We start from the raw sequence: 12,061 nt of genomic DNA on the forward strand, positions 1-12,061 counted from the left end.
TAATCTGATAGATACCTTTCAAAGACACCCCTCATATTTCCAAGTCTTTGTATGGCATATGTTTTCAACCTTTTCATAACACATATGGTGTCTTGTCCCTTTTCTTTCCTGGAGACTTTATTTAAAAGATAATTAGTTGACAGAAGAACTTCTCTCTTCTTCACATATTCTGTGACAACTCATAACTTATTAGCATTGCGTTTGTTGTTCAAATCTTTCGCTTTGCTACTCCATTTATTTTATGAGAATATAGTGATATCATTTCATGAGTAATATCATGTTGTGCACACTTCTTACCATCTTATTCTATTTATTAATTTGATTTTCAACTTCATGTTTATAGAAAATAATTTTTTCTATAACTTTGTTTTTCTCTTTTAGCAAATACACAGAAATACTTTTGCTATCATCAATGGAGATAATAAAGTATTTCTTCTCCCTCGTTTGTCATTATTACAAAGTTTAAGAACTTGGTCACTAATAATTCATTAGTATCAACATCTTCCGTTTCGTATCTATGGTTCAATTGTACACCTTATATTATGTATCTGATAATACATTCAAGATGTATTTCCAACATAGGAAGTTATAATACTTCTAAAATTCGGTAACAACAATTACCTCATCCTCTCTAACAATAGAATGATCATCTCACATTTGGTCAAGCATTAAATGCCTCATATTTTGTTAAGATTTGATCCGACTAAACTTGGTGACTCCGACGATCGGTGCAGTTTGCTTTTTGGTTGGGTTTTTTAACAACATCGGCATGCTCTTCATTTTTTGGGTGGCGGCGATGGCATATAGTTAATCCTAAAATTAGGGTTAGTCAAAGTTGTAACATAATGAGCCATTAGGGTTTTCAATTGTTGGGCTTAATAGTTAGGTCACTTGTAATTGGAGAAGAGTTTGTTGTAATTTGACTTGTAAATAAAATATAATAATAATAATATTAATAATAATAATAACGGTCTCTGGATGAAAAAGGGTGTCGACAACTGTCACTCTTTGTTTATTCTTGTGTTAATAAGAATATGACAAAGACGAAGAGACAATGATTTTTCATCCGATCGAATCTGTGTTTTTGAAATCTGATATTGTCTCAAGTGAGACTGAAAATGAACAATATCTTAAGAGAGATTTTTGAAGATCGAATGCATGAACCTTGAGCAAAAGGTTCTAGTTGAGTTTGTTTTGCTTTTCTTATTCTGTTATGGTTTTTCTATTTTAGGGAGAAGTACTTGCAGTTTTGTGAGCTAGTCGAGGATGAAAAGGTAATATTTTCCCATTTTGGTTCAGATTTGAATTCGCGTGTTATTTCGGTTGCCATGTTTTGCTTGTCTTGCATGTTAAAAAGGAACACATTTCTTTTGATCGATTTTGTTGCTCTTGTTGATCTGGTGCTGATTGCGATTTGAGAATATTTCCAAAATTGCTTCAAGATGTTTTCCATTTGCCGTGTTATAGCGTGTTTCGTCAGCACGTGGTTTTCACGCCGAAGGAGCATGGTGGATTTGCTGGCGTGTAAGGGGCATGGTGAAACTGAAAGCTAATATGGCGCGTGACATCTATTGTGAACGTGAAGTACTTAGGCTTCTCGCGTGAGGTTCACGCGTAGGAATATCTGGAAACACCTGGATATGTATCGGGTATATAGGTTTTGTGGATATATACTGGTTATATTGGTTTTATGGAAATGTATTGAGCCGATGGTTATTGGGCCTTAGGGTAAATTAAATTGTACTGGGTATATGAGTTGTAATGATATGTATTGGGTAGCTGATTAGTTTGGTTTGGGTTTCAACAAGTATGAGTTTTATTGTAAATGTAATTTTAAATATATTACGGTGAAGGTTAGTAGGCCCGAGTTGTGAGTTTGGGGCTCAGGGTAAATAATAATAAAATATAATAAGCAATTAAATAATTACATTTGTTTGGTATGTTTCTTTTTATTATGCTTTAGTTTTTATATTTAACTTTTCAATTTTACTTTAATTTATATTAATATTTTTGTTTTTTTAATCATTTTTTATTATTCAAGTTCTCAAGTTAGTTTTTCAAAAATCCATTATTTTTTTAATTTGATTTTCTTTATTAAATAAATATGAAAAAAATATAATGGCATATCCACAATTCATCCTTTATTATTATTTAGTTTAAATTTTAACAGGAATATAATTTAATTGTATTTTTTACAAATATAATTATTTTAGAATTGTTCATCATTATTTATATAAAAAACTTAATTTATATAAATTTGTATATTCATCCAAACAACAACCATATAAACCAATCGCCAACAGCCTTATTCATAATCGAAAAATCATGTAAGGAGTCTCTCAATTTGATCTTTAATGGTTAAAAAGCTAAAAAATTATAGGGACCAATAAATAATTGGCTTATCTTTATGACATTCAAGAAGCATTAGCAATTAAAAAATATCCTCCGAATGAAAAGGAATTGACTTATCTTTATGACATTCAAGAAGTATTTTTACTAGGGACCTGTAAAAATAATGGAAGATGAAAGAACATCTCAACAATCACTTTTAAACTGAGAAATAAACTTTCTAAATTGCACATAAATACTATTTCTAAAGTATGAAATGATCCAAAAACTGAGAAAAAACACAATGTGGAGTACATCATCTGAACACCAAAACCAAATAGATTACCAAATTGAGAAGACCAACAAGACTCTAACTACATGTATCATAATCACACTTTTGAGGAGGCCACCAATCCAAAGTAGCACAAATAAAATCGTCGCTTATTGTATCAATGAGAGCTTTTCCCTTGATAAAAATAGCTCATTCAATAGTTGCATTAGCAACTTGAGAACTTACAAAATCTCAAAACAACAAAGCAAACCCAAAAACAAAAACAACCCATAAGGCAAATTTGAAAATCAAAAGATAATAAAATTGTTGGATAAATGCCAGTAAAATAAATAAGATTAAAAATAAGAACATTGATATGAAAAACATTAAAGAACACAATCAATAAAACATATCAAAAAAATAAGAATACTATAATATCGAAATTACATAGATTTGAAAATAATATATTATTTTTCATTGCTGGACGTAATACATTATTTGATGATAAGGTCGTCAACGGTTGGTTTTAATGGTTATTGTTGAGATGAATATGTAAATTTATATAAATTAAGTGTTTCAATCCTAAAAAAATAAAAATTCCTAAAATAAGTATAATTTTTAATAAAATAAAATAATTTAATTATATTATTATTAAATTTTAAACTAGATAGTAAGAAACGGTTAATTATATATCATTATATTTTTATATATTATTTAACAATAATAATTTAATTAGTGGTGTGCATCGGTGTGTCACATTAATGGTATGTTTCAGTATGCTACGTGCGTTGTAGAATTTTCCATTCAGCTGTAATGAAATTTATTAAAATTTAATTTAGGGTTAACATTATAGCCTTGACATATATTTAGTTCAATTAGATTTTTAATAAATAATTGTCGCAACCGTCTTTCGGTTAGGCCCCGGGATTGGGCTTCGACTTAGGGAAATGGATTGGAGTCGCCACCGACCACTTTAAAATGAATTTAGGTGGGCCGGATACCATCTTTCCTGATCTGCGTTTTTACCATAAATGTGTCGGGTTCGGGAGTCGGTTACGGTCAAGGAAGGATTAGCACCTTTGAACCGCCCTTTCGGTACCAATTAATTTGTCGGTTGTCTTTAATTGCGAAAATTGAAATTTAAATTTAAAACGTTCGATTCAGATTACTTACCTTTGATTGGTTGAAAAATATCCCTAAAGTTAGATTATAAAATAAAAACAAATATAAAAAAAAGAAAAAAAATATTAATATAATAATAATAATAATAATAATAAAATAGATAACAAAGAAAAATAAAAGATAGTAAAAAAGAAAATAATAAAAAAAATAGATAAAAAAATAAATAAAGAAAATGACCAAAATGAATGATATTTAAAGATGGCATGACTAAAGCATAGATTAACCCTTAGAAAGTCCAAAACACACCAATTTACACACAAACACACGTCAATTAGCTTATAGGTCCCATTTAAAATATATTTAACGTGGTTTTACCACCAATATTTGCCTTCACAGTAGTAATAACAATCACCACATACTTGAGGTACCTTTGAACCCCACCATATATGCATGTATTCTTATCTTTGATAATGCACCAAACTTGGCAGCTTCTTGTTGTATCTGAACGCAAAAAGCATCACCACACGCTTGGCTTTCGTGTTCTTAATATAAACAAACAAATGCGTGACGAAAGCAAGCAACAATCCCACGATTGAATATAGAAAACCCACGTTGAATCCTTTCGCTCCGAGCTGCATCCCCGATCTGAAACACTGAAAAAACAAATAAAAAAAGGTACCGGAAAGCCAAATGGTGAGTTCAGTTCTTGACTCGGCGAACTCGGCCATAGACTCAGATAATCGATGTCGGCAAAGAAGAGTTTGGTGTTGGAGTTGTTGTGGTTGGTGATGAACTTATCAGTGGCTTCAAGAAGGTATCAACAACTTGAGAGTTTTATAATTAAGCATGCAGGGACCTTTGTGCTTTATAATCCACAAGCAACGATTACACAGCCTGGAATCCCTGTTTTGCTCATAAATGTCGAACCAGTGTGATTCTCCATTCCACTGTATTTTGCAGAAAAACAAGGTGACTCCCCAGAAATGTGGGTGGAATTTGAACTCAAAGCGGTAGTGGTACGGTAGGACACGGACGCCGAGGTCGTCGTTCTTTGATTCGCAATGGATGTTGATATTCGTCCCGACGTGCACGTCGTTGTAGACTAATATATCCGCTTTGTGTAACAAGAAACCCGCATCGCTCGCAAAGAAAAGCAGCGTTTAGAGACAACAACCAGCAGGCACTGTTTATCGACCGTGATTAATGTTTGCTTTTACAAAACAGAATAAAAGCTTATAAAACGACCGTGGTTCCTCTTGTGTTTTGTTGATTTCTTGAGTTTCTGGGTATGAAAGTAGCCACTAGGGTTTTTGTGATGCAGTAGAGAAAGATACGGGTGATCCGATATGCATTTGGTTATGGAGTTTGGAGAGGGTTTTACACAACAAAAGCCTTGGAGCATCGGTTTCCCTCTGTCCTCTCTTCAATTCTTTTTTGCTTTCCATGAACCTGGTATGAACCCCCCTTGAAGTGGAACTTCCTTCTCCTTTTTATTGGCACGGTCTGGAGCAAGTGTATTACCTAGTTAGTGGAGTTGTGGTTATGGACGTTGTGGGAGTAGTGGATGGAAGGGGAAAGCAATAGAGGTTCCCTCATTTTTGGGTAGTGGGTAGTTTGTTGGAAATGAGGGTTGAACATGTGGCCTACAAAATTAAAAAAATAAAAATATTATTAACAATAATAATAATAACAATAATAAATATATGATAAAATGTTTTTGTAGACCCGAAAAAAAACGGGTGTCTACAGCTGCCCCTCTTTGCACATTTTTGTGTTAACAAGAATTGGGCAAAGACGAAAAAAGACAATCGGTTTTTGTCTGGTGTTCTCAAATGTGATTGAGCTTCCTGGAATTGGGCCTTTGTTTTCTTCTTGGTTTAAAGATTTCGGCTTGAAAATTCTTCCAGAAAGTAGTTCATCATTGTCATCGAGCTGAATGAAATCGAACTCGTCAGGTCTTTAGTTGACAGATAACCCTTCTAGCCTTGAGTTATGTTGTAAATGATGTGCCTTGGAGCTGAGCGTAGTCGAACTCGAAGGTCTTTGTTGGCAGATAGCCCTTCTCGACTTAAGCTATGCTGCAAATGATGTGCCTTTGAGCTGAGCGTGGTCGAACTCGAAGGTTTTTGTTGGCAGATATCCCTTCTAGCCTTGAGTTATGCTATGAATGATGTGCCTTGGAGCTGAGCGTAGTCGAACTCGAAGGTCTTTGTGTTTCAAGAGAAATATTTTCAAAGGTTTTTTCAAGAGAAACGATTTCAAAGGTTTTTTTGTGTTTCAAGAGAAACGACTTCAAAGGATTTTTGTGTTTCAAGAGAAACTGTCTCCAGAGAGGCAAAATTTTGTTTCAAGAGAAAAATATTTAAAGATTGGTGTTTCAAGAGAAACTGTCTCAAGAGAGACAAAACTTCGTTTCAAGTGAAACTGTCTCAAGAGAGACAAAATTTGGTTCAAAAAGAAACTGTCTCAAGGGAGACAATGGTGAGCACGATTCCCTTCGTCATGAAGTTGAAATTGACTCTAGAATTGGAAAATTGTTTATTGACAACCAGCGGTCCCTTCGTCGTGAAGTTGAACTTGCGTTGTCTGGAGTCCAATATCCTTCGTTGTGAAGTTGAAATTGGCTCTGAAATTGAGAAGTTGTTTGTTGACAACCAGCGGTCCCTTCGTCGTGAAGTTAAACATGCGTTGTCAAGAGTCCAATATCCTTCGTTGTGAAGTTGAAATTGGCTCTGAAATTGGGAAGTTGTTGTTGACAACCAGCGGTCCCTTCGTCGTGAAGTTGAACTTGCGTTGTCTGGAGTCCAATATCCTTCGCTCTGAAGTTGAAATTGGCTCTGAAATTGGAAAGTTGTTGTTGACAACCAGCGGTCCCTTCGTCGTGAAGTTGAACTTGCGTTGTCTGGAGTCCAATATCCTTCGTTGTGAAGTTAAAATTGGCTCTGAATTTGAGAAGTTGTTTATTGACAACCAGCGGTCCCTTCGTCGTGAAGTTGAACATACATTGTCTGGAGTCCAATATCCTTCGCTGTGAAGTTGAAATTGGCTCTGAAATTGGGAAGTTTGTTGACAACCAGCGGTCCCTTCGTCGTGAAGTTGAACTTGCGTTGTCTGGAGTCCAATATCCTTCGTTGTGAAGTTGAAATTGGCTCTGAATTTGAGAAGTTGTTTATTGACAACCAGCGGTCCCTTCGTCGTGAAGTTGAACATACGTTGTCTGGAGTCCAATATCCTTCGCTGTGAAGTTGAAATTGGCTCTGAAATTGGGAAGTTTGTTGACAACCAGCGGTCCCTTCGTCGTGAAGTTGAACTTACGTTGTCTGGAGTCCAATATCCTTCGCTGTGAAGTTGAAATTGGCTCTGAAATTGGGAAGTTTGTTGACAACCAGCGGTCCCTTCGTCGTGAAGTTGAACTTACGTTGTCTGGAGTCCAATATCCTTCGCTGTGAAGTTGAAATTGGCTCTGAAATTGGGAAGTTTGTTGACAACCAGCGGTCCCTTCGTCGTGAAGTTGAACTTACGTTGTCTGGAGTCCAATATCCTTCGCTGTGAAGTTGAAATTGGCTCTGAAATTGGGAAATGTTTATTGACAACCAGCGGTCCCTTCGTCGTGAAGTTGAACTTGCGTTGTCTAGAGTCAAGATCCTTCGTTGAGAAGTTGAAATTTACTCTCGAGCAAATTGTGAGTTTGAGAGAAAATTTTCAATCTGTCGAGTTGGTCGAAGTGTAGCTTCTTGCTGCCGAGCTAAGCAACCACCATCGTTCTTTAAAGACGCTTACGAATCAAGTATCCTTGACTCTAAAAGCTGCAAAAATCATGTATGCTAAAATGAGGAATGTGATGCACCTAAGTATGTCTAAGATGCATGCAACATGAATGAATTATATGTTATCTCTTCGTGCTTTGTCTGCCAATCTGGTCCATGGAATCGATCGTGCCCCATTTGCTTCTCGAGCTTGGGCTTTACAGACATTTCATATCTGAGATTGTTCTGTTTGAAAATGTTTTTCTCATTTTTCTTGTTTCAGGAGAGAAAATGATAAAAATGCTGTAAAATATTATTCGCAATTGAATCAAGTTATAAACGTGAGTTCAAAGAATATAAAAAGAATCAATAGCTCTTTTAACGTTTTCAGAGTTACAGCTCTTTGACAAATGTTCAAATGGATGGGTTGGCTTTAGCTTGACCTCCTTTCTAAGGTTTTGGAAAAAAATGTCATTTTTTTAAATATCTTGACATGCTTTGGCACTTCAATTGGGTGCGGACAAAATGACGCAACTAGCATGATCACTTACTAGACCTTTTATTTCAGTCCTCTGAAATTTTCTATTTGTTCAAGCTTTGTAGGCTCCTCTAACAAAGGCAGTGCAAAAACATCGGTCTAAAAATGAAATTCTTGAGTGCTCGTGTGTAGTTGACTATAACAGGTGTTCCTTAACTCCCTTAGTCCATTTTACCGAAAATTTCTTGCTTAGATAAATTTGATTTAATTTGTCGTTATCTGACTAGCTGAATCCATAAAGCTGGGGCGTTTAACCAATTGCTTTAGAGGGACAGCTTAATATTATAATTACTCTTATCAAGTTAACTGAAGGGTTCATCTCATCACAGAGTCTTCGGCCTGACAAGAGCAGTGGAGCAAACACCGAATTGCCAAGTGTCCGAGCAATGTCATGGTTTGAACGTAATCTACTCATAAGGCCAGGGCTTTCAAGTTTCCTCTATAACCAATTGCCTTAGCGGAATAGCTCAGTTTTTACGGATTTAATTTCTTAAGATTGTCAAGAAGAACCTGTTATAGCCTAGGTGTTTGTTGAAAGTCAAAAATTTCATCTTTAGAGTTCAATTTTCAAGCAACTGACCTAAACTAGATTCACATACTCGACTATTTCATTTGTAAAGATCATCATCGTCATTGAACATCTTAAATAAAAAACATAGTAATTGTCATATGCAAATGATGCCCCATGTTGTCCGTACCTTATGAAAGGAAAAGGTTGTATTAGTTAATTGTAAGAGCAGGGTACGGTGTTTGAGGGTATATTTTGGGTAAGGTCAAGGTCCTTGTTTTAAAACATGTTACTTTGTCAAAGATCCGTAACTTTGAACCATTCACAGAGTTTCTTAATTCAAATGATATTCAAAGAATTGCAAGTTTGCAAATGTGATCCATTGCTTAACATCTTTAAAGTAACATAAATTTATTTAAAAGTCCTTATAAAAACTTGAGAAAAAAATGAAAAAAACAAATTCAAACAAAATGTCTCAAATGATGAAATGGTCTTCCTCACTTGGATGCCCCCAAGTTGTTGAAGTCGATCTGATTCTTGTTACGTATTTTCTATATGATTCTCTTGATTGTGGAGTAATTCTCGATAGTGCGCCCTGGGACTCTACTGCAATGAGCGTTCTCATCATACTACTTGGGGTACGGGGCTTCATGGATTTCTCTGGATATGGTGACACCACATGTGCGTCGAACAACTGTTGGTAAAGCTCCTTATATGTCATAGGGTCGAAGTGTTCTCATTTTTTGATGAATCATGTGAAGATAGTTAATGTGAATGTAAAGAAATGAACAAAATGCAAAATGTTTAAATGCATGAAGCATGAAATGTCCGAGGCATTGATCTGAAAAATGTGCCTATTATTCTGAATAATCCTTATTGGGGACAAAAATGTTACGTCTGAAGAGACAAAAAACTTTTTGATGGTATAGATCCCGCACAACCTCTGGCAAGTTGATTCGTCTTCCGCTTCTTCACCGGTTGAATATCCTGTCGAACCGTTCCAGCTCCTTTGGCTAAATTTGTGCGGGTGACGAGTTGCTTGCCCCAAAAAAAGATCTCGAATGACTGCATCTCCGGCCTTCACTCTATACCAAGCTCGTTCCAAACGAAAGTGTCTTTGGAGCCTTCCATCCGAAGTTTGTCGACTTGTTTTTGGAATTCATCAATAATGGTCTGCAGGTTAGCTGGGGTTCCGCCACTTGTTATCGTAGTTTTCAAACGGAGTTTCTGGGCCAGCAACATTTTCCTCGTCTTGCCCCTTCAACCTTTGCCTCTGAGTATTCTTTGATCACGGCTGGACTTCTGAGCTTTTTATCTCTTTGTATTATAACCCCTTTGTCCATTAATACAAATTATTCATGTTTAACAAACACATTTTTGGTGGATCAACACATCGTTTTAAATGATGCAAACGATGAACACAAAATAAAAGAGAACAAAAAAAAATAAAAGGGTTAGTGAGGTAAATCAAAACAATAAAAAAAATGAAAAATCCTGCCCCACATGATATCTACTCCGCATGCTTTAATTCCTACCCGGACATGATATCTATCCCGCATGCTAATTTCAAAAAAATCCTAACCGCATATTTGTCTAGTTCGCATGCTTTAAACAGAAAATAAAGCAGGAAACAAAGCATCCTAGGGTTTGGAATGAGGTCTTGGGGTGGGCTCTAATTCTCCATAGTCTCCCGGTTTAGGTTCTAAAAAGGTACTCGAGTTCTCCTTGCCGGTGCCCCCTTGGGCTTGCCAGACCCTTAGTCCTAAGCTCATTACAAGCTTGTGTGGACTAAGTTAAACTCGAGAGGACACATTCCCTTATGCCCATACGGAGAATAAATTCACACGAAGGCATAAGGTATATGAATCCCGAAGGCTACTTGCTAGGCCCATACGGTGAATAAATTCACACGAAGGCGTCGCTTTCACCCCCACTTAAAACGGGTTTGGAGCTCGGGTATAGAGCCTGAGAAAACTTTGAAAAATCTGAAATCATTAAAAAATGTTAGTACAACTATTTATTTGAAAAATAATCAAAGGTAAATAATTGGAACCGAATAAATAAATTAAAATTAAAATTTACAATTTTCGCATAAAAAGACAACCGGAAATTAATTCTGGCCTGACTCACTTACCTGTCCCCAGCGGAGTCGCCAAGCTGTCGCAACCGTCTTTCGGTTAGGCCCCGGGATTGGGCTTCGACTTAGGGAAATGGATTGGAGTCGCCACCGACCACTTTAAAATGAATTTAGGTGGGCCGGATACCATCTTTCCTGATCTGCGTTTTTACCATAAATGTGTCGGGTTCGGGAGTCGGTTACGGTCAAGGAAGGATTAGCACCTTTGAACCGCCCTTTCGGTACCAATTAATTTGTCGGTTGTCTTTAATTGCGAAAATTGAAATTTAAATTTAAAACGTTCGATTCAGATTACTTACCTTTGATTGGTTGAAAAATATCCCTAAAGTTAGATTATAAAATAAAAACAAATATAAAAAAAAGAAAAAAAATATTAATATAATAATAATAATAATAATAATAATAAAAATAGATAACAAAGAAAAATAAAAGATAGTAAAAAAGAAAATAATAAAAAAAATAGATAAAAAAATAAATAAAGAAAATGACCAAAATGAATGATATTTAAAGATGGCATGACTAAAGCATAGATTAACCCTTAGAAAGTCCAAAACACACCAATTTACACACAAACACACGTCAATTAGCTTATAGGTCCCATTTAAAATATATTTAACGTGGTTTTACCACCAATATTTGCCTTCACAGTAGTAATAACAATCACCACATACTTGAGGTACCTTTGAACCCCACCATATATGCATGTATTCTTATCTTTGATAATGCACCAAACTTGGCAGCTTCTTGTTGTATCTGAACGCAAAAAGCATCACCACACGCTTGGCTTTCGTGTTCTTAATATAAACAAACAAATGCGTGACGAAAGCAAGCAACAATCCCACGATTGAATATAGAAAACCCACGTTGAATCCTTTCGCTCCGAGCTGCATCCCCGATCTGAAACACTGAAAAAACAAATAAAAAAAGGTACCGGAAAGCCAAATGGTGAGTTCAGTTCTTGACTCGGTGAACTCGGCCATAGACTCAGATAATCGATGTCGGCAAAGAAGAGTTTGGTGTTGGAGTTGTTGTGGTTGGTGATGAACTTATCAGTGGCTTCAAGAAGGTATCAACAACTTGAGAGTTTTATAATTAAGCATGCAGGGACCTTTGTGCTTTATAATCCACAAGCAACGATTACACAGCCTGGAATCCCTGTTTTGCTCATAAATGTCGAACCAGTGTGATTCTCCATTCCACTGTATTTTGCAGAAAAACAAGGTGACTCCCCAGAAATGTGGGTGGAATTTGAACTCAAAGCGGTAGTGGTACGGTAGGACACGGACGCCGAGGTCGTCGTTCTTTGATTCGCAATGGATGTTGATATTCGTCCCGACGTGCACGTCGTTGTAGACTAATATATCCGCTTTGTGTAACAAGAAACCCGCATCGCTCGCAAAGAAAAGCAGCG

This window comes from Hibiscus syriacus, unplaced genomic scaffold, assembly GCF_006381635.1.
Source record: "Hibiscus syriacus cultivar Baekdansim isolate YM2019G1 unplaced genomic scaffold, ASM638163v2 tig00010621_pilon, whole genome shotgun sequence".
Classification (NCBI taxonomy): domain Eukaryota; kingdom Viridiplantae; phylum Streptophyta; class Magnoliopsida; order Malvales; family Malvaceae; genus Hibiscus; species Hibiscus syriacus.